Genomic DNA, 24,795 nt, shown 5'->3' with positions numbered 1-24,795 from the left:
TTTCAAGTCAATAAATACAGCCAATACTATTTTTTTCGTTTCGATAGCCTGTTTCCATTTCAGGAGTAATAAATTGAGAGCCGTTTCACAAGAGTGGTTTTTCCTGAACCCTGACTGTTCCTCAACCAGAATTCCATTTTTCGTTATATGTTCCAACAGTTGGTCTTTGATAACGATTTCGAGGATCTTTTCGTATAATGGCAACATATTCACTGGTCTCCGGTCTTCTGGCTTGGACGATTTCGGATTTTTTGGAATCGGTATAACAACAGATTTCTTCCAAGTATGAGGGCATTCGCCCCGAAGCATAGATTCATTTATTATATATAGTAGATTTTCTTTGATTAGATCAAATGCATCTACTAATACGGTTTTATTGATATTCTCAACACCTGCACAGTTTTTCAAATCCATTACTACCTTCCTAAGAGTTGCCATGTTGATAGTTTTAAAGCATCTTAATTGTGAAGACAGGCCAGGGAAAACAAAATTCAGTCGATTTGATGGAGCTACAATACCATTGTGGATTTCTTCCACACTTGAAGTGAAAAAATTGTTGAGTTTCTCTGCTGTTATATTGTTATTTTCCTTTTTACCGTCAAACTCAATGTCGATATCCTTGCTGCCGCCTGGATTACATAATGATTTGATTTTTTTCCATAGCTTCTTCGAATCATGCTGTATTGTATTTATCTCATTTTGGATGAATTTATTCTTGGAATGCTTAAGTTCACGTACATAAATATTTCTCCATATTCTGTACGTGCTCCAATTTCCAATAGTTTTTGTGCGTTTAGCTATTATTAAGTAATAATCTCTTCGTCTCTTTATGTTAGCCAACGTCGAGTTATACCAGGCTTTGTTACTAATATTTCTGAGTACTGGAACGGCAGTCTGACTACCGGCAATTATCTGTTTCATTGAAGAACAAAGCGCTTCTTCTAGATTTTTTGCAACATCATGAAGAGAGATTCGTTCTCCAATCGGAGTTATTTTGTTCTTTAAAACAGATTGCAATATTCGTTTTGAATAATTGTTCCAACACTTATATGATTTTTCCTTTTTTATTTCAGAAAAGTCAATATCAGAAAAATGGTAGACCATTCCAATTGTTTCATGATCCGAGATTTTGCTATTGTAAAAAATTTCAATCACACCATCGTCGAAATTCGTAAATACTAATCAATGGTCGTCGAAGATGTTCTGGTTATTCTAGTGTGATCATTTATTCTTTGTCTGAATCCAGCGGCTTGGGTGATTGCTTTTAGTTCAAAAGATTTCCTATGCTGTCCAATCAATGTTAAAATCACCAGTTATGACAATCCTTTTTTGTTCATATACTTGTATGTGCTGTAGTCATGCATCTTCCAAAAATTCTAAGAAGTCCTTGTCACTAGCACTAGGCGAATGGTATATTCCAGCGTATATTCCTGAAATTTTGCATCCTCTGACTTCAACGGCTAGAAACCAATTGTCCCCATATGTTCCATTGAAAATTTCTTTAAAATATAAAAGGTTCGAAATATACATAGATACGCCTCCAGTATGGGCAGATCTCGACAAACAATTCAGATCAGTCAATTCCGTTAAATGTGTTTCAACCATAATTAATAATTTCGGTTTTTCATTGGACAACAATATTTCTATTTCGTCGAAGTGTGTCCGTAATCCAGCCACATTTAGATAAAGCGCATCATATTTTTTCAATTCTCCTTTCTTGGGTGGTTAAATAGAGAAGTCCACCTGTTCCTTTTTCCTCTCGTAGTTTCGGAGGAATATAGGGCAGTTTGTACTCCACGCGAAATGTTTCGTATCTATGTCTATTCTTCGTTCGTTTTTAATTTTGTTACAATTTGAACATTGAATTTCTTCGGATGTACAGTTCTTGAATTCATGATTTTTGCCACATTTCGGACACACGCTGTGTTTTGCTTGGCAGTCGACAATTTTGTGACCATATTCACAGCATTTGAAGCATCTTAGAATCCTCAATCCATCAATAACTCGACATTTTTCAAACCCGCAAAATACTGATTTAGTCTCTATCATTTTATTATAAGTATCCCCATCGACTTCTATTATAGCACTGTATTTATTATATTTCATTTTATTATTACAATAGATTTTTCTTACTTCGAAATGTTTGGTTTTGTCCAACGAAGGGTTCTGTTTCAACAACGCAACTTTCAAATCATTTTCATTCATTTCTTCGCTAAATCCTATAATTTTGATCGTCGGTCTCAATGCTTCTGGTATCTTAACCTCGTAGTCTTGACCCAGTTTTTTCTCAACATTAACCTTGATTAACTCAATTGAGGTTTTATCTGAAGCAGAGACAACAACTGTACCATTCTTCCCGTTTCGCAATCCATTTATATTCAATCCTTTGGGATTGACATTATCTTTTAACATTTTTCTAGTAATATCAGATTCCTGCGTAGTTTTTGGCTTTATGATTAAAATTTTTTCCCTGGTCAAAGTTTTCTGTTTATTGTTACTCTCAACTTTAGCTACATTTCCAGTTGTTTTCTTTGCGTCTTTCAATACCGCAGCGAAACTTAGTGAAGTTGCGTTTTCATTGTGAATAGCTTGCTCATCACGTCTACGTTTTTTTGAATTTGAACGTAAATTGTACCGCTGAGGTGTTTCCTCTGAATTCGTATTTATATCATTATTGGTTTTGAACAAATTTCTAATTTCCGCCCGTACCGCTTCTTTAACTTTGAGCTCAAAATTGTTGGCCAATTCAACCAAACATTTCAGCTCTTTAATATCATTTAAAATTTTACCAACGGAATCGTCGAAATGGTTGTTCCCGAACCCATTTTCATGTAACACCAAACATGTGTCGCATACAAAAACGGCATTTTTAATTTTCTTCAAAATATCGATATTAGCACGCACCGCATTCGGTAAACAATCGATATGAATAGTCTCATGACACCTACCGTAACACGCTATCGCTTCTGTGTTTGGATCGTTTATCCTCTCACAACAGCGACTGCACATGTCTACGAGACCCATATCCACACATTCGCTATTGTTCGCATGTGTACCGGCCATCGGCCGGCCCGTGCGGAAGAACGAAAACAAACAACAACACAAGCGCCTGTTGATAGAAAGTGCTAAGAGAACACTCTATAGATCAGCAGCGGATTTAACTGAAGCTTTAGGCACTCAAGCTCAACACTACCACCACTACAGTGATTAATGATTTAAGCTACTTGAATGCCCGTTTCTATCAGCTATTTGATTATAATTTATGAACACAAAATATACATGAAAACTTATCTTTTGCTCGCCAAATACATCAGTGTATTTCACCAGCGAAATTCCTATGGTAAAATTGAATCACGACACTTTGTTTTCACCAATTTTACCACTGATTCTGCACTAGTAAAACACAACACCATTCGTTCGTTTTTGATGTGACACACCCTTTAGCAAATCATTCTCGTTGTGCAATTTTCGGTGATTCAAGCTTTAAATGGTCAATAACGACGCCGGCCACGTCCTTACAGTTACCAGTGGAAGGGAAGGAATGTTAGTATGATAATCGCCGCCCGAAGGCCAGAAGGGTCACCTCTATAGCGTGGTTACCTAGCGATTATCATGGAAGGGATAGTTGTTAGTGGGAAGAGGTAATAATCAAGATTCACTGCGGCAAGTGGTGTGGTTATGTAAACGCGAACTATCACTCGACGAAACCAAAATCTAAAAATCTCATATGTCACTGATCCCCAGATTATCTTTAGCTATCCTAAAAAGGAAAACCTGTAAAATTAATTGACTCATCTATATATTCTATTGTTTAATCGCATGTAATTTTATCTAACTTCAATCGCGTTGGTGAAGCGTTATTTTTGGGAAACCTGAGAAGGTAACCGAAGAAACTCTTCTAAAATCAATCTCCCGGAGATATGTTGCTGTTTTCACTACAAAACAATCTAAAAACTACACAAAAGCACATATTTATCCACATAAATACTAAGTACTAGGCCATTTTTATATCATCTTCATGTATTTTCCAATCTGAAAATTAATATCCTAAAGTTTTCTGTATATACTCTTAAAAGAGCAGTGTTGTATTATCACGCCTAAACCACCACTAACAGGCTACAACTGAAGTGCAATTCATCTACACAGTAACGTTAAGACAACGCTAACGCTAAAGGCGGCCTCCATCCATTCAACATGCTACATCCCACAAGTCAATGGTAAACAACAATGGATATGATTGCGCAATTTTTTATTTTGTTTCCACCTCAGCCACTACACAGCAGTATGCAAACGCTCACTGCTCCAACATATCTGTTCTGATGTTTTTTTTTATGATTCTGTTCTTCCATTATTGTGGTGAGTTAGGATAATCGTCAATAAATGACGTAGTTGTTCCAATATTGTCGTGCTACACCACCGCACCGATCCGCAGGCCATTGAGTGCAGCCAACATTACTCGACAAGACCAATTATGTCGTAAAGAGAGACTCTCCAATAAGCAAGAACCATTGATTTGTAGCATGTAGCACGTTGAACAGATGGAACTTCGCCTTAGGTAAGCAACAGTTTGAGCCACAAAACATGGATACAAAAAAGTTCTCGATATTACTTTTAATAAATATAGGGAAAAAAAAAATATATATATATATATATGCTTCACACTTCACTCCTCAGCTTATGATTTCAACGATCAACGAATTCACTACTTCAATAACGAACACGAACACGAACACATAGGGTCTGACCAAAAACGCCACCCCACGGTGAAAACGAAATGAACTGCATAAAACCACTTCGCTCCCATCCTGAAACGACACTCGCAATCAGGCCCATAGTTCGACAGAAAAAAGAAACACAAATGCAGATACTATGTACTTAGCTTAAGAAATGTGCTGGCTAATTCAAACTCACTCTGCCAATGTGTGTGAGCACAGCTGAACGTCGCCTCTTGCGCTCCTCACGGCTTCCTGCTGCTCCTGTACATTAGAGGCTTTCTTCGGTGATACTTTTTTTTTTTATATCTGTATTATAGTGACTTTCAACTCATTTGGCTGGTTCGTCACTTTTACTTCCATTTTTGGAAGAATGTCGGGAGTGAGAATTGAACTCGTGACCTTTAGCGTGAGAGGCATGGATGTTACCACTACGCCAGATCCCCTCCTTCGGTGATACTCTCACAACAAGGCAGGAAACCTCATCTTCATTCGAACGCCGCTTCGACTTACACTCGCTGTGTTGGCTTCGAAAAATGAGAATTTCGTTTCTCTCGCTGCACATAATTCCGACACACGCACACACAGCTCATTTAGGGAACTGAAAAACACCGAAACCCGAATGGGGATGCGCAACCATTTTCTCATCGATAACTAAGATCCCTTATCAACATAGCCCTTTTGTAGCAAAAATTCACGTATCTTCTGAGCGGAAAGGTTTTATTTCATTGAATCGCGACAAGCTCCTACATTGGCCTTCAAAAATGCCCACTTTTACGCACATAACACACGTTCAACTGGCACACCTCGTAACAAAAAACCGAGCGTGAAAGCACACGTCCGTCGCGAACCGATGCACAACTCAAACTCTGTACGGAACCATGTTGTTCTTGAGCAATGTAACTCCTGCAGCTGAAGCGAATTACATCACTCACAATTATTTCCAGCAGCTTAGAGCCAGCGCACAGCGAAGTGATTCCTCTGTAGTTACTTACAGACCGCTTTTCACCTTTTTTTTGTCATTTAGTTTCGTTCGTCGAGGCTGTAGAGGTACCGAGTGACATAGTCAGGGGTAAACCATCTTCCTTGTGCTTTGATTTCACAAACAACCGAAACATCCTTGGATTGCGACGTAATTGCTCCTGGGTTCTCCTCACATAACCAGCATATCTTTGACGATTGTATGCACAGTAAGCAGAACATGCTTCCTTGAATTCAGTCTTCGAATACATACACCGTTTCGATGAATATCTCCGAAGCGCCGTCAAGCGTTTGGTTTTCAAGTTCCGAAGCCTGCCGTTGAACCGTGATGGCTTAGGTGATGGTTTGAATCGGGGAGTATGGCTCATGAGCAAGTTGTTCACGATGAAGCCAAACTGATTAATCGACTCATCAACATCTGTACAGCTAAGAACAGCAGACCAGTCAGTCAATTCCAAACCTTCAGTCAACTCAGTGAAGTTCATCCGTCTGTAGTTCAGTGACCTGGGGTCGACGACATCTTCGTATTTCAAGTGCTCAATGTTCTCAAGTGTAAATATAAGGGCTGGATGATGGCTGTCCAACGGCACAAGTGGGTCGACAGTTGTGGCTACTGAACAAGCCGTTCTATCACTGACAAATATCAGGTCCAACTGACGCTGGTTATAGTTTCGAATCGTACTGCATTGAATCAGATTACATCGTTCTACACCGTCCAATAACACCTCGATAGCAGAATATTCTTGTCCGAGTATACGCGAAATTGTTCCGGCATCTTGAAGAGCACAAAGTACAAAAATGTGCACAAGTGCACATTTGACTCTACATAATTAAAACGAAATTTTCAAAAATGTATTATTTTTTTGTATTTGAGTAAACTAAATTTGAAATAATGAATTTATGGGGAAAAACATAAATAGTTTAAAGCAGGATTAAGATATTGTCAAGTTCTGCATTGCTAGATGTTCGACTTGATAAAATCGTCCGAAGACAGTCTATCTATGAAAAAAAAGTCTCTAACATTTTATAAAATTTGAAATATCAATGTTAGAGACTTTTTTTCACGTTCATCCTAATGCAACATAAAAAAATCGTTCCCTGGACCATTGTGCAATGTCATACACATAATGGCGAAGCAGTAGGCGAAATGTATAACATATTTCAATCAAACAGAAGTAATTTGGAAAAGTGTAACAATTTTCATTATCAGATGACCATTTTAAATTACGACTGATTTTTTCAAAGGGCATCCAGAATCATTGAACTGTTTTGCAAAAAGATCATAACTCGAAATATAGATGTATGATCAAAATATCATATACGAGAAAGTTGTTGGAAAATCAATGAGCTATTTTAAAAAAAATAATATTTTGAATGCGTGCTCCCGTGGCCGAGTGGTTAGCGTCATAACTAACATGCCGGGTGTTCGGGTTCGATTCTCGTTCTGGTCGGGGGAATTTTTCGTCAAAGAAATTTCCTCCGACTTGCACTGTGATCACGCGTATTCTAGAGCTTGCCACTCAGAATGCATTCAAGGCGTCTTATTTGGCATAGAAATCTCAACTAAGTACTAATAAAAATGACGCAAGTAATACTACGTTGAGACGGCGAAGTTCCTCTAGGAACTTTAGTGCCATTGAAGAAGAAGAAGAACATTTAGAATGCACTGTCAAAAATGTTACTCAAAAATTTCATTTTATGTTAGAAATATTCTAATCGTCGAGATGTCCAGTAGCAGTATGTATTAACCATTAATTCTCAAAAATGATTTTTTCATATAAAATTGGTTATATCTCGATAACACATCTTATATAGTTTTTTCATGTACGCATTTATAAAGGGTGTGTCACATCAAATTGCATCACGGAAAAAACGCTGTAGAAATTCGCCCAGTAGACCGATCCTTTTGAAAATTTTAGACAGTAAAATAAAAACTATTAAACAACTTTTGGCATTTTCTTTTTATTCATACTTCGAGCCCAAGCCCGTATGCTCGCACCATCCTCTTTACCCCGTCCATAAGGTTCTGTACAACGTCAGGTTGTAGTTTTTTTTGAACAGAAAATCCATTTTCTCTTGGAGTCCGCCTCCGATTTGACAACTTTTGGGTTCTTCCGGAGGGCCTGCTTCATAATCGCCCAATATTTCTCTATTGGGCGAAGCTCCGGCGCGTTGGGCGGGTTCATTTCCTTTGGCACGAAGGTGACCCCGTTGGCTTCGTACCACTCCAACACGTCCTTTGAATAGTGGCACGAAGCGAGATCCGGCCAGAAGATGGTCGGGCCCTCGTGCTGCTTCAAAAGTGGTAGTAAGCGCTTCTGTAGGCACTCCTTAAGGTAAACCTGCCTGTTTACCGTGCCGGTCATCACGAAGGGGGCGCTCCGCTTTCCGCAAGAGCAGATCGCTTGCCACACCATGTACTTTTTGGCAAACTTGGATAGTTTCTGCTTGCGAATCTCCTCCGGAACGCTGAATTTGTCCTCTGCGGAGAAGAACAACAGGCCCGGCAGCTGACGAAAGTCCGCTTTGACGTAGGTTTCGTCGTCCATTACCAGGCAATGCGGCTTCGTCATCATTTCGGTGTACAGCTTCCGGGCTCGCGTCTTCCCCACCATGTTTTGCCTTTCGTCGTGGTTAGGAGCCTTCTGAACCTTGTATGTACGCAGCCCTTCCCGCTGCTTGGTCCGCTGGATGAATGAACTTGACCAATTCAGTTTATTGGCGACATCCCGGACCGAACTTCTCGGATCACGTCTAAACTGCTTAAATACGCGCTTGTGATCTTTTTCACTGACGGAGCATCCATTTTTGCCGTTCTTCACCTTCCGGTCGATGGTTAGGTTCTCGAAGTATCGTTTTAGTACTCTGCTGACCGTGGATTGGACGATTCCCAGCATCTTACCGATGTCCCGATGTGACAACTCCGGATTTTCGAAATGAGTGCACAGGATTAATTCACGACGCTCTTTTTCGTTCGACGACATTTTTCCAAATTTACCAAAAATTGACAGTGAAGCATGGTCAACGTAATCTATACACTCTTATCTGATTATAAGCGAAAGCTGAATATATAATTCCTAAAAATTAAATTTCTACAGCGTTTTTTCCGTGATGCAATTTGATGTGACACACCCTTTATTCCATTTTTATGTTACTTTTCTTAGGATTTCGTTAGGATTTCACAAAGTATTGATATTTGAGAAAATTTTAAAAATTGTTTTTTTCTTTCTGTGGCACTGTGGTCGCGTATTCTAGAGCATAGAAATCTCAACAAAGTACTACTAAGGAAAATTACGCAAGTAATACCTATGTTAAGAAGGCAAAATTTCCACTGGGAACGTTATCGCCATCCAAGAAGAAGAAGATCTGATAATAGAAATCGTAATTTTGAGTAGTTGACACGGTCACGGAGACGGTCAAGTCAAAATCGGCTGATTTGGGGTGGAATTGCTCTTTGTAATAAATAAATACCTGGACATGATATACACCCCCTACATATTTTTTGGGTTCAATTTGCGTATGCATAATAAATTTCGTGAAAGAAAAAAAAAACATTTATCTTATATTTTAACCAAATCAACAACGAGTCCAGTCAACCATATTATTCAACTTTCATATGTGTTCCAAAAAGACCTGTTACTACAGAGATATTCTTGATTGTATGATTTATTTTTGTGTTCCATTAAAATATTTCAAAAGAAATTGAAAATCTGTGCAAAATCCAACTTTCATTTTCGCGAAAGAATAAGATTTCTGTTTTTCAATGTAAAATGCTCCGAAAATAAGTTTTTTTCTCAGTTTTCTGAAAATCTATTCTGACTTTGAACATATTCAATTTTTAGTCTAATGTATGTTGTATCCAATTTCCAATTTATTTTGTAAAGTCATTACAATCAATAATGAAATAATGAAAATCGCAAATAAAGCGATTAAGGTAATATGAGGCACAAGCGATGAACAAAAATATTTGAAGAAACTATTTTATTAATTTAAAAAAATCACTGAACTTTTAAAATATCACCGGCACCACAAATCCAAAGAATACCATGGCTATAGATTCTTTCTATCGACAGTAACATTACCTCGGACGACGACAACCGCGTCGCATAAACAAACGCGGTCAACGATAGTTAGGTAAGTGGGGGCAATTTGGACCCCCTAAGCAAATCGTCAAATATTGCCGAACCAATACGGTTTAAATGAAAAAAGTCACATTGTACAACGAGCCACACTTTTTCTCTCAATAAATCATGTTGAACCGTTTCACGTACAACATCGAATCTCTCTGGTGGTGCGCTTGCATATCACAAGACGCTAAGACGCTCAGCAGAGTAGTGAATTTTCTCAATGCGTAGCCCATCGAAGCGTTTGCATTTGGTCCGCTCTTTTGAAAATTAAATCGTACGCTAAGTGGTTAATCATTATATCACGCTCCATAGGGTAGCCGCGGGTAAGACGGACAGTGGGGGTATGATGGACAAAAGATTGATTAGCATAGTTGCATTATGAATTTCAAATTTCTGTTGACGGGAACCCCTTCTACATGCTATTCTAGAATATTTAAACCATCCTATGACAATGAATACTGATCAAAAGAGGAATAGGGAAACAAAAACCGAAAATCAAACATGATTCTGCGTGTGAATGTAATTTTTGCGGCTTTGATATTAAGCATTTTGAGTGATTTTATTGCAAAATTGAATTCACTGATGGTTATATTTCGGATTGTGAGTAAGTCAGGATCAGGTAATTCAGGTCTAGTGTAATTCAGGATAGAGTTATTCAGGAATATATTACAATCGGTAACAGTGTTCTGAGATCGATACTAGGTGTCTTGATCAAAAGCCAGACCAGAAAGATGGCATTGAGACCATTTAGAATTCTGCATGATTTTTTTCACTGTTGTTCGAGCATTTTCGAACACTTTTCAAGCCATTCCTTCCAATGTTGTCTGTCCATCTTTTTTTTGGCGAACAGAACTCAACTGCACAATACATGAAAAGTTTAATCAATTAAGGTGCTTTTTTGATCTTGCTACCGTTTCCCTTCACCTGTCGAATTTTGTGCATTGAAAGTAATGTGAAATAATTTCAAAAGACAAACAGAACACCCGGATAAGCATGCATCTACATCCAATAAAAGTCATATTTCCACTCGAGCAATAAAGACCCATCTATCCTGGTTGTACCGTGTAAGCCATCCCGTATGTTCACATGTGTTCTCAAGTCAAATGCTTCAGTTGAAAGCCACTCGTTTCTCAACAATGCGCTTAAACGAGCAAATCTTTTCCGCTGACAGATAGTGCGATGCAAGTGCTATTGCGCTGCTCGTTCCGGCGCTCATCCAGATATCACGAAAAGTGTCCTCGACATCGTTCGTATTCACGCAATGGGAACAACAATATATAAGTACATATACATAAAAAAAAATTCACGGCATAGGTGCTTCCTGTTTTGTACCAGCAGGCAGATAGGTGAATTGTAGTCGAACCATGACCCGGAGGCTTAAATCCAAACTGCTGGCCAGCCATGGAGCGCATCCGAGCTGCTACCGCCGCATCGCCTGACGGTGGCAATAAGCCACGGTGAAGCAAGATAAATGTAACAAATTATTTATTCACCTTCCCGTGTTCCGTGTTTTGCAACAGCGAGTTTGCAGGAACAAGGTGCATCACAATGGTGCAAAAGTGGTTGTTTTCTTACAATGAAGGGCGCTTTTTTCATAACGTGAAAAGTGTGTTGTTTTTACTTAGTTCAAAGCTCCCAGCTCTATATCGCTTTATTCACGCCAACACGCGATTTAGCTAGCGAAAAAACACAAGAGTTTCGCAGTCTGGCAGTGTTCCAAAATTACTATCCTTTTCGCGGAAAAAAAATGTTTTTCGACATCATTGTGCTAATGGCATAAACTCTTCCATGTTGCAATGCTTCTCTCGACAACATCCATTTGTTAACCAGTATTGTTTGTTCGTGTTTGTTATACTGCCAGCACTTCCGGATTTAGCAGCAGGAGCAAAATTTCTACTCCAATGGTGGGTAGGTAAAATGCATACGGAACATCGCAATGTGTTGAATTTTTTTTTTTGCTTTTCCAACAAATCTATTTATCCTCGTTTTTAATATCCACAGCTTGTAGCGCTGCAAAGATACTGCAGATGCCGCATATGCTCATGTGCGAAACTGCGTCGAAAACTTTTTTCTAAAAGGATTAAGACGAGTTGTTTCATGTGAGTTGCTGCATATAACACACAGAAAGTGAGAGAATGCGGTCAAAGTGAAAAATGAAATGGCACTTTATTCAAAAAGTATAGCCCCCTTTACTTTAAGCTGTTCAGAGGAATGAACATCGTTTAGCGTGCTGTATATAAATGAATCGTTGAATTCCCGGTATTGTTTCCCGCTAAATGAAAAACAATTGACCCTGATTGTGTAGTATTCCACTGTGCCAAGAGCACGAATGAATTGTTCCAATTAATGATCCCATCCGCTCTATGTACGGACCTTTGCTTCGATACAATTCATACGGATGCACATATAAAATTTTCATCGAGCACGTAACGTGTATCTATCTCCAAAGGACCTCGTTACCCTGCAGTTGTGTGTTCGTGAGATACAATCCCTCCTATTATTCCGCCGCCTGCTTCCACTAGATGCAGAATGACACTGGCAGTAAACACGACTGAGCCGAGACGGAAGAATGCAGCGAGAAGCCCATTCCCAGGCAAAAGATAACAAATGGGATATTTGTGATGTCAAGGCATTCACTACCGAATGCGCCGCTCGCCGTTAACGACGGGAGCGGTATCTTCCTCTGTTTGAAACGATCCGGACGGGTTGCGACAGTAATTATTCGAGTCGATGGTTTGTTGGTTTGCTGCATGCTGAATCCCGGAAGCACTACGGTTGATTGTTTACGAAGCTGTAAACAACGAGGCAATGCATTAAGTGAATTTTGGTGCTGTAGGAAATGTAGCATTTACTTACTTATTTGGTTACCAATTTCTACCATCTCAACGAAATTGAGCTCATCTTGAAAGCTTATTCATCCTCCTTGAGGGTCGAAGAAAAAGTTTCAGCACTCCAGTGTAGATTTTATCATAAAAAATCAATTAATTCAGAATAAACATTCAAGATTTTTTTTGCATCAGACAGATGTTGGGTGAGTTGGAGAAACTCTGATAGTTAGATTAAACATTCGATACGCTAGTAAATAGTTAGTAGTGTGCAATCGCATAATAACAGGGTCGACTCAAAACCCGAAAAATAACTCTCTGATATTCTCTGAATTTTCCAGTAATTTTTCAGAAAAATTCTAGATGTAGACTAGTAATAAAATTTTCTACTAATTCTGTAGTTGTAGTTCTCAAAACATTTATTTTTACAATTAAATTAATGATTGTCTGTTGATATCTTCCAATAAGTTAAATTTTTGTGATTTTTTATCAAATTAAACGACGACTGAGAAATGTTGTAAAAATGCTCAAAAATCTGGTCGACCGCGAGTAATCAGTTTCTCACTTTATCAACCCTAACATTAACTTATGTAACTGAGCCTGTAAAAATAAACGATGAAAAAAGTATTGTAGAAGATACGAAAATTGATTTCTTAATACAGTCATTTTTAAGGATCCTTAACACGTTGAGTGTCATGTCAGTCATCGGTGACTGACATCGAGCTTTCTGTTCAGGACGTGTCAGTCACCGGTGACTAACAGTATAAAATATGATAATAGAGGTGAAAATTGATTTTTTTCCAGAAAATTTTGAGGATTTTTATTAACACGTTGAGAGCCATGTCAGTCATCGGTGACTGATACCGAGCTTTCCGTTCAGATCGTGACTGGCACCGAGCTTTCCGTTCAGGTCGTGTCAATCACCGGTGACTGGCAGTATAAAATATGATAATAAAGGTAAAACTTGATTTTTTTTCCAGAAAACTTTAATAATTTTTATTAACACGTTGAGTAGCTTGGTGACAGTCACCGATGAGTGACATGACACCCAACGTATTAATTAAAATCATCAATGTTTTCTGGAAAAAAAATATAATGTTTACCTTTATTATCATATTTTATACTGTCAGTCACTGGTGACTGATACGACCTGAACGAAAATCTCGATGTCAGTCACCGATGACTGATATGGCACTCAACGTGTTAAACAAACATTTCCATCGAGTAAATTCTGATTTGCCAATATTGCGCTTCGCATTTGCTGTACACGATACCGGCGCGAGCGCGGCCTGACTGGAAAGTCGCTATAAAACCGCGAGGCACTCAACGTGTTAAACACTAGTACCGAACGAGTCTTTTTCATTTTGATCCGGATCAATTTCACGAAACTATAACGATTTTTAAGAAACGATCTTTTCTCTCAATCTTTCACCTTCCTTCTGTGCGTTTTCAAAAATTTTCTTCTTCCTTACGGCTTTCCTTGTCTTCTAGATAAAAAGAATGAGAAATTCGAATTCGTTGAAGTAACTAACTCGACATTTCTATTCTTGCTATCCCTCCGAAGTGAAACATAGCATCATAAATTTGTCGCATAGGATAAATTATTATGTCACACATGTTTCCATAAAAAACATTCGGTGTTAATGGAAGAGCTCTCTTCGTGTTGAAATTCCCTCACGAGAGACAGATGACCAAGTTCATTTTGATAAAATGTTCCGTATACTTATCCTTCCTACAAATGATCCAGTCGTTCATTCTTAGGATCATTGTGACCAAGCATGTTGCCTTTGTTGCTAGTAATATCGTTTCAATGCTGAGCCCTTTGGAGCTCCACTGATACTTCCAAAATCCGTCAAGCTTCTCGAATCGTTGAAATCGGGATGACGAATCGTTGAAATCGGGATGACGAATCGTTGAAATCGGGATGACGAAAGGGTCAACAGAGCATACGACATAGGATATATCAATGCTTCATAAGCTTGAAAACCAGTGCTTTCAGCATTCCTTCGCATCCCAGACGAAATCGCAAGATTTGTCTGTCGTAAAATTTTGGCGAGTTTTTTTTAAGTCCATCGATCCTTGGATGAACCGTATAAAATGTGCAATTCGAAGCTACCGAAATTCAAGAGTTTTTCTTCATTTTTAAAGTTCAGTTGCATCTCGCGTAAAATGACCAATACACGTTAGTGCCTTTCATCGACACCAGAAGAAGATTGTTCAAATATATAATCACCAGGCCTTCCTTGAAAGCTGCAAGTTGATCTCTGTTGCTTGAGAACGTTCCAAAAACATGGACGTCATGTAACAATTTAGCAGCTCCTTCTCTTTTTCATCCCAAAATCTGTCGTTCAAATACATCTGCAACCTTTTTCTAGTCTTGTTCAAAGACTTGTCGAAATCAACGACAAGTATAGCTTGCCAAATTTTATCGAGCTCAGATTCAGAATACGGGGCAAAGCCAAACATCATGAAGCTCATTTTATCACGCCTCAATTAGGCCTTCTCAGCTTTTTGGCTGTCATGATACATTCTTCTCAATACAACCATGACTTTCTTAGCTGTGCAATTTAGTATCACAAATCACTCCATTTGTAACACACAATTGTACTCCATACTTTCGCTTCAGTGGACATTCGAGGAAGAATGCCAAACAACTTTATGATATTATCGTATCTCTCTTTCTGCTTACTCGAACATATCTGCCAAATGCTAACAAAAACAACTCGAATGAAGAAGCCGTCTACTTTAGCGCTGTTTACCCTTCTGAAGGACTAAGTTAATATACAGGCAAAAGGAAACAACATATGCTGAAAAACTTATAGAAAGTCATACTAGTCGAATAGTTTTTTTTTTGGTATTATTAACTTTCTAATTACTGTATTATTTCTTTCTAACCGACGGAATTACATTTTTTCCAGATTAGTGACACAATTCCCAGATATACCCTGATTGTCTCTGATATAGTTTAAATTCCCAGATTTTGAAGATTTTCCAGGGAGTCGACACCAATAACGTAGAACTATCTACATACAGTAGCAGGTACTCGAAATTACAATGTTCGTTATCATATGGTTAATTCCTACTATCTCAACAGCGACTGAGTTCAATTGAAACTGAGTTCACAATGTGAACTGTGTATTATTATCTATTTTGGTATCTTGGTCAAGATTTAACCAGAATCGAAAAAGTAGAAAAGTATGTGCCGAGAGGTACGGACGGAGACTTGACATAGAACTTTGAGGACAATTGCTTTTGAATTGAGTTTTTGGAACTGTTCAGAAATCTGTAAATTTATCGCAAACCCTAGTACCCCTAAAAAAAGTTTGTTATATGAATTGAACTGAACCTCAAACAGGTGGTAAGAACTGTATGGGAGAAAGAATCCGGAATCATTGATTATTAATACTTTCTATTTTCAACAGTAAGCTTTTTTAAAAAAAATCACAGAGATATTACAGCATTAACACTAAAAATTCGACATTCTCCGGTTTTCTTGTATCGATGTTCACAAAAAACACAAAAATCCTTACCAATAAAACCGTTTCTACAGAAATATGGATTTTTTTTTTATTGATTTTGCTGAATACGATAAAAAGCCATCATTATGCAGTGCATTCTTAAACTTCAGTTTAAATTGCCTCGGCGATATTATCTTGATATTATATCTGAAACATTGCCTTTGGTGGGTCGTAATAATTATATCGCCTGGTGAGGCAAATTAGATATCTCATGACCGTGAAAGCTTCCTTGTATAGTTTATGTGGATTCTGTAGTGAGTTGAATGGGTGCTAAATAAAACCATTAGTGCTTTTTGATATTGATTTGATATTGCGAATGGGTATGCGTTAGTGTACCTATCGATCCTCTCAATCGTGACAATTAAAGTGCCACTATCTAGGGTAACCACTTCCATTTTAGGATTGTCCAAAAAATCAACTTTTTCCTCTTTTTTCCAAAAATGACTTTTTTTTCAAAAATTCATAACTTTTGCCAAACAAAGCCAATCACCTGGTCTATTATTTTTACTACACCTGCAGAAAATTCAAATTCTGTTCCCGTTATTATTGATTGTATTCGTTTTTTTATTGTTTTCATTGTCTCGTAAACTGCATGCAATGAAGAAAAAATCCTACTTCAAAACACCAAAACGTGGCACGGCAGAATCACCACATTTGTAAGAAAATCATAGAGAATATCCCCTTAAATCGAAGTGGCGTATCTAATTTCATTCATTTCCTGAGTTAATTAAGGTTCCACTAAGGAATTACATGCCCCAACACTTCCTATTTTCAATCAATTATTCAACCACCCATTCATTTTTGGTATTTGATTAACAAAGCCATAGCCAACCCAACCCGAAGCGGCCAACTGCCGTATTGATCGAGGGCCCAAAGACACTGCCCTGCCGAAACAAAACCAAACCCAGAAATAAACCAACGAAAACAGAATACTAATTCGGGTGGCAGTGTTCTATTGAAGGCTGCGAATCAATTAAGCTCTCGGGCACAAAAGCACTCAATCTATCAACCAGCGACGAGGAGGGGTGACCTTCAAGGAGAGCGGAACTTGTGAAAATGAATATTAATGAGCCGATAAGATGTACGCCATTTCGATGGATCACTTGTTAAGTTGAGTGAGAGGACGAGTGACTAAGTGAGAGCTTTACGATTGTTTTTCCGGAGAGGAAATCCGGAAAACATGCTTTAAATTTTTTTTTCTGTTTTGCTGGGTAAAACGCGGCGTTGAAAGCGAGAAAGTTCTCAACAATGGCGTTTGTCATCTTCTATTCGAGAGCAATCTGGAGAAAATTGGGAAAAATCGTCAAACAATACGTGTGGGAAAAGCTTCTTTGGTTCTGAAATGATTAATTGTGTGATGATAGATTTTCGGCTATCGATAATGAGTACTTGACTGGCCTAGCAATGAAACATTAATCATTGAATTATCGAGAATCGTTCATCATTTTTTTTTTGTTGCTTAGGGTAAAATATGAAAGATGATTTATGGATGCTCTAACGGCGAGATGAGCGAGCCATATGATAATTTAACTTTTTGATCCTTCATCTTATCTTCGAGAAGCTCAAAAGTTACTCAGCACTTTCGTTTTACACAGGAACAAGTTCTAATCCTCGCTAGAGTAATGAGGCGAAACCCATCACACCTCACTCGATTGTAATAGAATTTATATTATGTGGTTAGAGAGAACAATGTGTGTTGTGGGCTCCTTCCAACCTGCCCTCATGGGACTTCGTTTTTCACCTGTGTTAAAATTTAGTTTTCGTGATAATTGTCTTACAAGTATTTAATCTGTTAATTTGTGTGTACGTCCACAGTGCTTCCCAATACCGATGATAAGATTTTGTTAGCACAAAGCTGTCATCATGGATTCTTTTAATCTTACATTGGCATCCATTTGCTATCAGTCAGACTTTGCATTTAGTTACGAATAATTTCACGCTTTCATTGTAGATATAATTTATTTCTCGAAAAGTTAAGAAGTTTTGTTGTTGCTCAAAGAGGCGCGTTACTGGCTGGATTGCCGTTGGCATAGCCAAAATTACGGTAACGATGTGGGTGAAACCCATAAGCGATTCATGAATTGCCGTCTTGTTTCCAAAGGAACTCGCGGATCGGTGTGCATATTTGAAAATCGAAATGCTTGATGAACATATTCAATAGACCATGCTGTTATTTAATCAGACAGTGCTTGAAAAACATATTTGTTTGTTTCTGAATCTTGGAAACTTTTGATGCTTATGATCTAAGAGAGCCTGAATAAGAAATCTAAAATAGATATGGAATGTTTTTTTAAATTACTAAAAATATCTATATGAATAGCCCTTAAAATTTCCATTTCCTTAAAATTTACATCGAAAGATGGGCACTTTTACAGAAAAACAGTTTTTCGAACAACAACTTTTTCATGTTTTCTTCGAAAAAAATACAACCAATCCTAATTTTGTTTAGAGTCAAGATATCGATATAGTGTATTCAACAAAGTTGAAATTTTGAAAATGAAATTTTTTTTCTCCAAACAATTTTTCTCCAAAAAGTTTTTTTTGTTAATTTGCAATGAAAACCTAAGTAATTTCCTACATTTCATTCTCTGACCAACTTTGTGTAGATCTTACAGTTTTTAAACCAAGTTTTCCTGTAAAAGTGCCTATCTTCCGAAGTATTAACGACTTGTTGGAAATTTTAAGGGCCATTCATATATATATTTTTGGGAATATAAAATATCCGTTATTGAGAAGAATTAATTTTAATTTTTAAAATAACTTTTTTGTCAGCGAAATTTTTTTCCAAAAAAAATTTTGATATTTTTTGTAAAAATTAAAACAATTTCCTACATTTCATCTATTGACAAGAATTTTGCAGGTATAATAGTTTTTAAGACATAAATTTTTGTCAAAAATTAAGAAAAAAATTGGCTTTTTCCAAAAAGTAGCCTAATTCTTTTTCGAATATTTCAAGTATGCAAAGTTGCTTAAATGACCCATGTCTTCACACCCACAACGTTTCACTGCTATCTGAGATGATGCTGCCAACTCCTAAGGCGAATTGGCATGAACTTCGTCAGGAATAGGCTGCCCAAGAGTTGTCTTATTCTCATAAGAAAATAAAATAAAACTTATAGGTTTTATCGAGCATCTATTGAGCTGAGGCAATCTGAATAGTGATAAATGGTTTCAAGTGCCATGAAATCGGTTTTATTCGAAGGATAATTTAAAGGTTAATTTGTATATGATTCCCGACATGTGGCTGGATCGGAGGAAATGCCATTTTCGATAATTGATTTCATTAATGAATTATTATGCTGTTGGCAACTGGGCGCGTGAACGTTCTCTCTAGAACTGGTTGTGCGTTTTTCTCAGAAACTAATGGACCGATGTGGCTGAAATTGGCATGTATAAATGTAAGATTGAATTATCTAAATTGTTACGTAGTTACGTTTGTTGATATCTCAATTTTCAAATTTTTTATGATTTTTTTAAATAGTGAAAAAAACAACTAATTTTTTTATTCGCTCAACCTTTTAGAGTAGGGTCCCCTTTTAAGACATTTCTGGGGGATAAATAATGATCTGTGATTACGAACGGCCTACCATGTAGTGAGATAAGCGAGAAGCAAAACACTAACAAATAGGAATTATTTTCGGAAAGTTATATTGTGAAAAAAGGTTTTGTTATTCACCAAATATTTGAAACAGTTATGGAACCGTAACTTGAGTAGTAAATTCAGTACATTTTAAAATTATTTCTAGTAATTCTGTGATTATTATACGATAATATGATGGTAAAGCATGAACTTTATTTTAATTTGAACAGGCTATTCTATAAACAGTTAACTCGTTGATTAACTATTCTATAACAGACACTCGTTGCACAAGGCGGTAGAGAAAGTACAATTGTAATTGATGTGATGTAATTATCATTTGAATTTAAAAAGTAATGTAGACAGATGACTAAATAGTTATATGTGCGCAAATTTATGTAAAACAGGTGTCTACGCAATGACTTGTAATTAAATATCAATCCCCTAACGTTTCCCCAACAAGAATATAATTTACTACGTTTTAATGATAGTTTTGTTCAGCTCTATGCTTTATAATGCCTGAATTATTTGTAATCAAAACCTCTATTCAACATTTGTTTACGCTAATTAGAAGAAACTATTCAGCTATAGCCAATATTGTTCATGAGATGCAGATAAAGTCAATTAAAAAACGTTTATCCAACTCTATAGTATGGTGGAAACGTTTATTCGACCTTATTTTAATTTGGTCAGCCCTACTCAGACTGCGCTATAAAAGAAAATAATCTTTGACTGCATTATATTCTATTGCCAAATTTTTATGAATAGAATTTGCTTTTCAGAACTTTGATAGATTGTTGTTGGAGTCTTTTATAGCTTCCAGATAAAACTTGTTCTGCTTTTGATGAGCTTTTGAAAAAAAAAAGTCAATAAAATAGCCGAGAATCAAACGTTTGGAAAATTGATGATACTCCACCGCACCATTTGCTCCGTTAGATCACTTAAAAAAGTAATTCCAAGCAGTGAAAGATCAGCTTCAAAAATGCTAGCATGCAAGTGCTCATTTCAGTAGTCCGTCATGTGCTGTACGAAAATTGGCTTGCAGTTGAAGGAACGCTTTCAAAACGTTTTTCTAGCATAATCCAAGGAAATATCAATGTTTGGGCAAATGTTTCAATTTGGTCTAAATAAACTTTTATACAACGTATAGTTCAGCATATCGTTTTATTAAGCATTTAATACTATTGTTCGACCAGTTAAATAACAGGTAATGATTGTTTGTTGGGTAGTATCTTCTTCATTTAAAACTCAACATCACAAATCTCAAAAACAAATTTCTTTTTGATACACAGTACACGAGAAACCACATTTAATGGAAACGCGTTATAGTTTGCAAAATTAAAAAGCATTTCAAATGCACATACAATTTCGAACATCCAGTAGTCACTTATGTTATGACTTATAAAACAAGTGAAAGGGGAATTATTTTGGCGAATTAGTGATGATAAAATATTGTCTTTTTTATGCTTTCTGTTTCATTGTTTTCGGTGTTTTTTTCGTTTAGATTGTTGATTTCAATTTAAATAAATGTAAAATCTACAATAGTTTAGGGATCACACACATTGGTGGACATAGACAATTAGACCATAAGGAAAATAGTAATGGTTTCCACACTAGATGAACTTCATTGTCGGTTTTCGAGTGAACCAAACATCATTTCCAGGGGAATAATGTAAAAACTTAAATAAAGCTAGGGATCTATTAAACTAAATTGTTATAGTGTTATAGTTATAGTAATTTAGTAAGTATCTTAAAGGTAAGTCGTCCGACTCAAACTTTTAAAAGGGAATGATTAAATGATAAATTAATTTGTGTTCGAAAGTCAAGGTGCCCGGATTGTGATCCAAGCTTATTTTTTTAAAACGTAGCCAGAATACCCTAGGAACAATTAAGTGAATATATAACAGAGCCATCTATATCAGAAGGCTGAGAAATATGCATGAAATTTCCCTCGCCTCGATACATGTGTTAAAAACTACTAAAGGTTGGAGGAAAAATCTTCAGAAAACCCTTTCTCACACCAACTAGCTAGACACTTGCAACGACCTCGTGATAATCTTATTTTTGTACAAATTATCAAAAAAATATTTGACCAATAAAAATTTGAATCGTTTATCATCGTCGCCTCGATAAATGTGTTAAAAACTACTAAAGGTTGGAGGAAAAATCTTCAGAAAACCCTTTCTCACACCAACTAGCTAGACACTTGCAACGACCTCGTGATAATCTTATTTTTGTACAAATTATCAAAAAAATAGTTGACCAATAAAAATTTGAATCGTTTAGAAACAATAAACGCAAAACCAATGTACCGGCTACTGAGATACAGAAAGTTTACACATTTCATATTATCCGTAAGAATAAAAGTGTATCGGCATAGTATCGACTAAGTATCGGAATAAAAATCTCAACAAAAATTACACAGGCATACATACGTTAAGAAAACAAAAGATCCATTGGGAACGTTGCCATCCAAGAAGAAAAATGAAGGACGTGATAAAATGCCAATACTTTATAGCATAACTAACTGTCTATGATGAATGTTCAATTTAATAAAAAAAAGTATTAATAGTAGATATGTATAACACAGATTTACTCAGCTTCAAATTCTTTGGAAAATGCTGAAATATCAATATTTATGCTACAGCTTAAAATCTCTCACCTATCGTATAAATCCTTTTTACTCGCTATTCAAATGCCCGAAAAATCTGCCATCAACCGGCAGTAAATGCGAACCACCAATGGATGATCACCTGTAATAATCCCTTTATTCTTTGTGAGCTATTCCACACGACTCGATGTTCACCAGCACATTTCACAGATGCTAATTTCTCCATTCGCATCAACTATCACAAGGAATCCCCACAAATTCATATCCCAGCTCACGTCAATCCAATATTTCGAAATGTCGCTATTACAATAACATTGTTGTATCGGTTCACAAACACATCTCCAGCATCCGATTCGGCAAAACGCAAGTTGAACAGCAAATCCACTGACGGCCTTATGTCGCACGTCAAAAAGATTGTTTAATCCAATATATCACGTTTGTACAGTTAGCTGTCGCCGCATTGCACATAAATCCCCATTCTTTTTATCCACGCCAACTCCATTTTACATCATACACTGCCAGACTCCAGCTGCTATCCGAATGTCAACCCGAGTTGCACCACATTCATCGATGCCTCCCTGTCACATGCCACTCGCCAATGAAATTATTGAACATATTCGACCGAACCCAAACCACGATGTCCTCACGCAGGTAATCCCAGCTTAAAGGGGTCATCAGATCGTGACAGAATTTTTTCTAACACATCACTTCCTCAATAAGATATTCCACATACCTTCATCCTCACGTGCACTCAATTGCACGTCACCTTCTTATTATTTATCCACCGGATTACCCATCTATTGCACGTACTATCTCTGCGGATGAGACGCTGCTCCGCCACGAGCGTTATATTTAATTATATTTCCCACCTTAAAGCGGAAGCCACTCATCAGCACTACGTGTCCTCGACGAGGGCACGACGATTATACCGATTCTGAATACCGCGCTGAAACCACACCGAACCATAACTCGAAGATCCGTACCGATTGGGCGCCACTGAAGCACTGAGATGACTTTTCACTTTTCCTTCATTATCAGCACACGGTTCTCGCTTTCAGCTAGAATCAACAACAACAAACGCGTAACGGTAACGGCCACTCGGGAGTACTTGCCAAATGTGGGAATCGGAGCTCCCGTCAACGGATAGTTGTTCCGAGTTTTCCTCGAACTAGCCCGAGTGGTGGTGTGGAGTGGCGCTCATTCTCTGAGTCACTCGGAGATTTTTCTTCCGCTCACAGTGCCCTAGCATCGTGAACAGCATCCAACAGCACTCAATGTTTTGATTCATTTTTTGTTGTTGTTTTGGTTGGCGGTAGGTACAGAATGTTACCACCTCTTATCGGAAGTTGAATTTGCAGTTACACCGTGTAATTGTTTTTCCATGCATTGTGTTTCTTTCCAACATCAAAGTTAACGAATTGTTAATCAATTGCGAGTTAATTAATATCTACAATTTAAAAAAAAAAAAGATAGATTTATGCGTTCTTTCTCGTCCAAATTTGTTGGAATATTATTAAAATAGTTGGTACATGTATCAAAGAAGCTGGACTCACCTAAAATCGTAATTAATACTTTCTCGTTGGTACGAAAACGTTTAAAGAAACATATAAGGCTTCGTATAATGAGACTTGGGTTTGGTTGGGGTGGTCTTTTTCCCCAGGGTCAAAGCCATAAAAGTAACGATTCAGCTCTACCTTATATTTCAGAGCAGCAAGTAATAAGGGTATATCAGCTTTAATGAACAGAACATTATTGGGTCAACAAATTAAAACCGCACAGTTCTCGAAGTATTCCGAAAAAAATCACCAATATCAAAAAACGTATACCGAAACAAATGAACATACACATTTGAATATAAATTTAACCTGTAATTGGTTTCAAAATTCTAAAAAAATCAAAATTTGGAAATATATTTTTTATGACGCACAAAACTGTGAAAATTCTGAAAAAAAAATTCATCATTTAATCAATTTTTTAGTACTTCAATTATTATTGAAATTTTTTTATGGTAATATTTCTCGCCATAGTAGGACGCACTTTCAGTATTTTTTTTTCCAATTTTTTATCTCGAAGCTATTGAGAATGGCGTGCAAAAAAAATACGTTTTTTATAGATCCTATGGTGAACTTCATAGGCGTTCAAAAAATAGTCAACATTTCTTATTTGGTACCATATTAAATATTTTCTATAGAGCGGGTGATTCGGTTTTAAGGCACTTTTTACTTCCTTACCCAGCCATGTTGTATTGAGAAATATTATCAGGGTACCAAATTAGAAAATTAGGTAATTTTTCCGAATCCCTATATGATTCACTATAAAAGTCATTGATTGAAAACGTACTTTTTTCTTTTCCACGCCATTCTCAACAGCTTGTGTGGTCCCCATTGCCTAGTGGTAAGCGTTGCGCTTGCCAAGATGGGGGCTTCAGGTTCGGGTCAGAAATA

The 24,795-nt window shown here is 37.1% G+C and overlaps 1 protein-coding gene across 3 annotated transcripts in view; it reads right to left on the bottom strand.

The window, feature by feature from the left end:
* LOC129780005 (zwei Ig domain protein zig-8-like) overlaps positions 1-24,795 on the bottom strand; it is a 182,116-nt gene that overhangs the window by 55,882 nt on the left and 101,439 nt on the right. The window contains exon 1 of one of the 3 annotated variants that reach the window (XM_055787838.1): positions 22,403-23,342. The exons of the other annotated variants lie outside the window; for them this stretch is intronic. The gene's annotated coding sequence lies outside the window, so the exon portion shown is untranslated. Of the gene's footprint in view, positions 1-22,402; positions 23,343-24,795 lie in introns of those variants that run through there. 3 annotated transcript variants of the gene reach the window in all.

This window comes from Toxorhynchites rutilus, chromosome 3, assembly GCF_029784135.1.
Source record: "Toxorhynchites rutilus septentrionalis strain SRP chromosome 3, ASM2978413v1, whole genome shotgun sequence".
Classification (NCBI taxonomy): domain Eukaryota; kingdom Metazoa; phylum Arthropoda; class Insecta; order Diptera; family Culicidae; genus Toxorhynchites; species Toxorhynchites rutilus.
The sequence above is the reverse complement of the archived record's forward strand: the minus strand, read 5'-3'. Positions and strand labels throughout refer to the sequence as shown.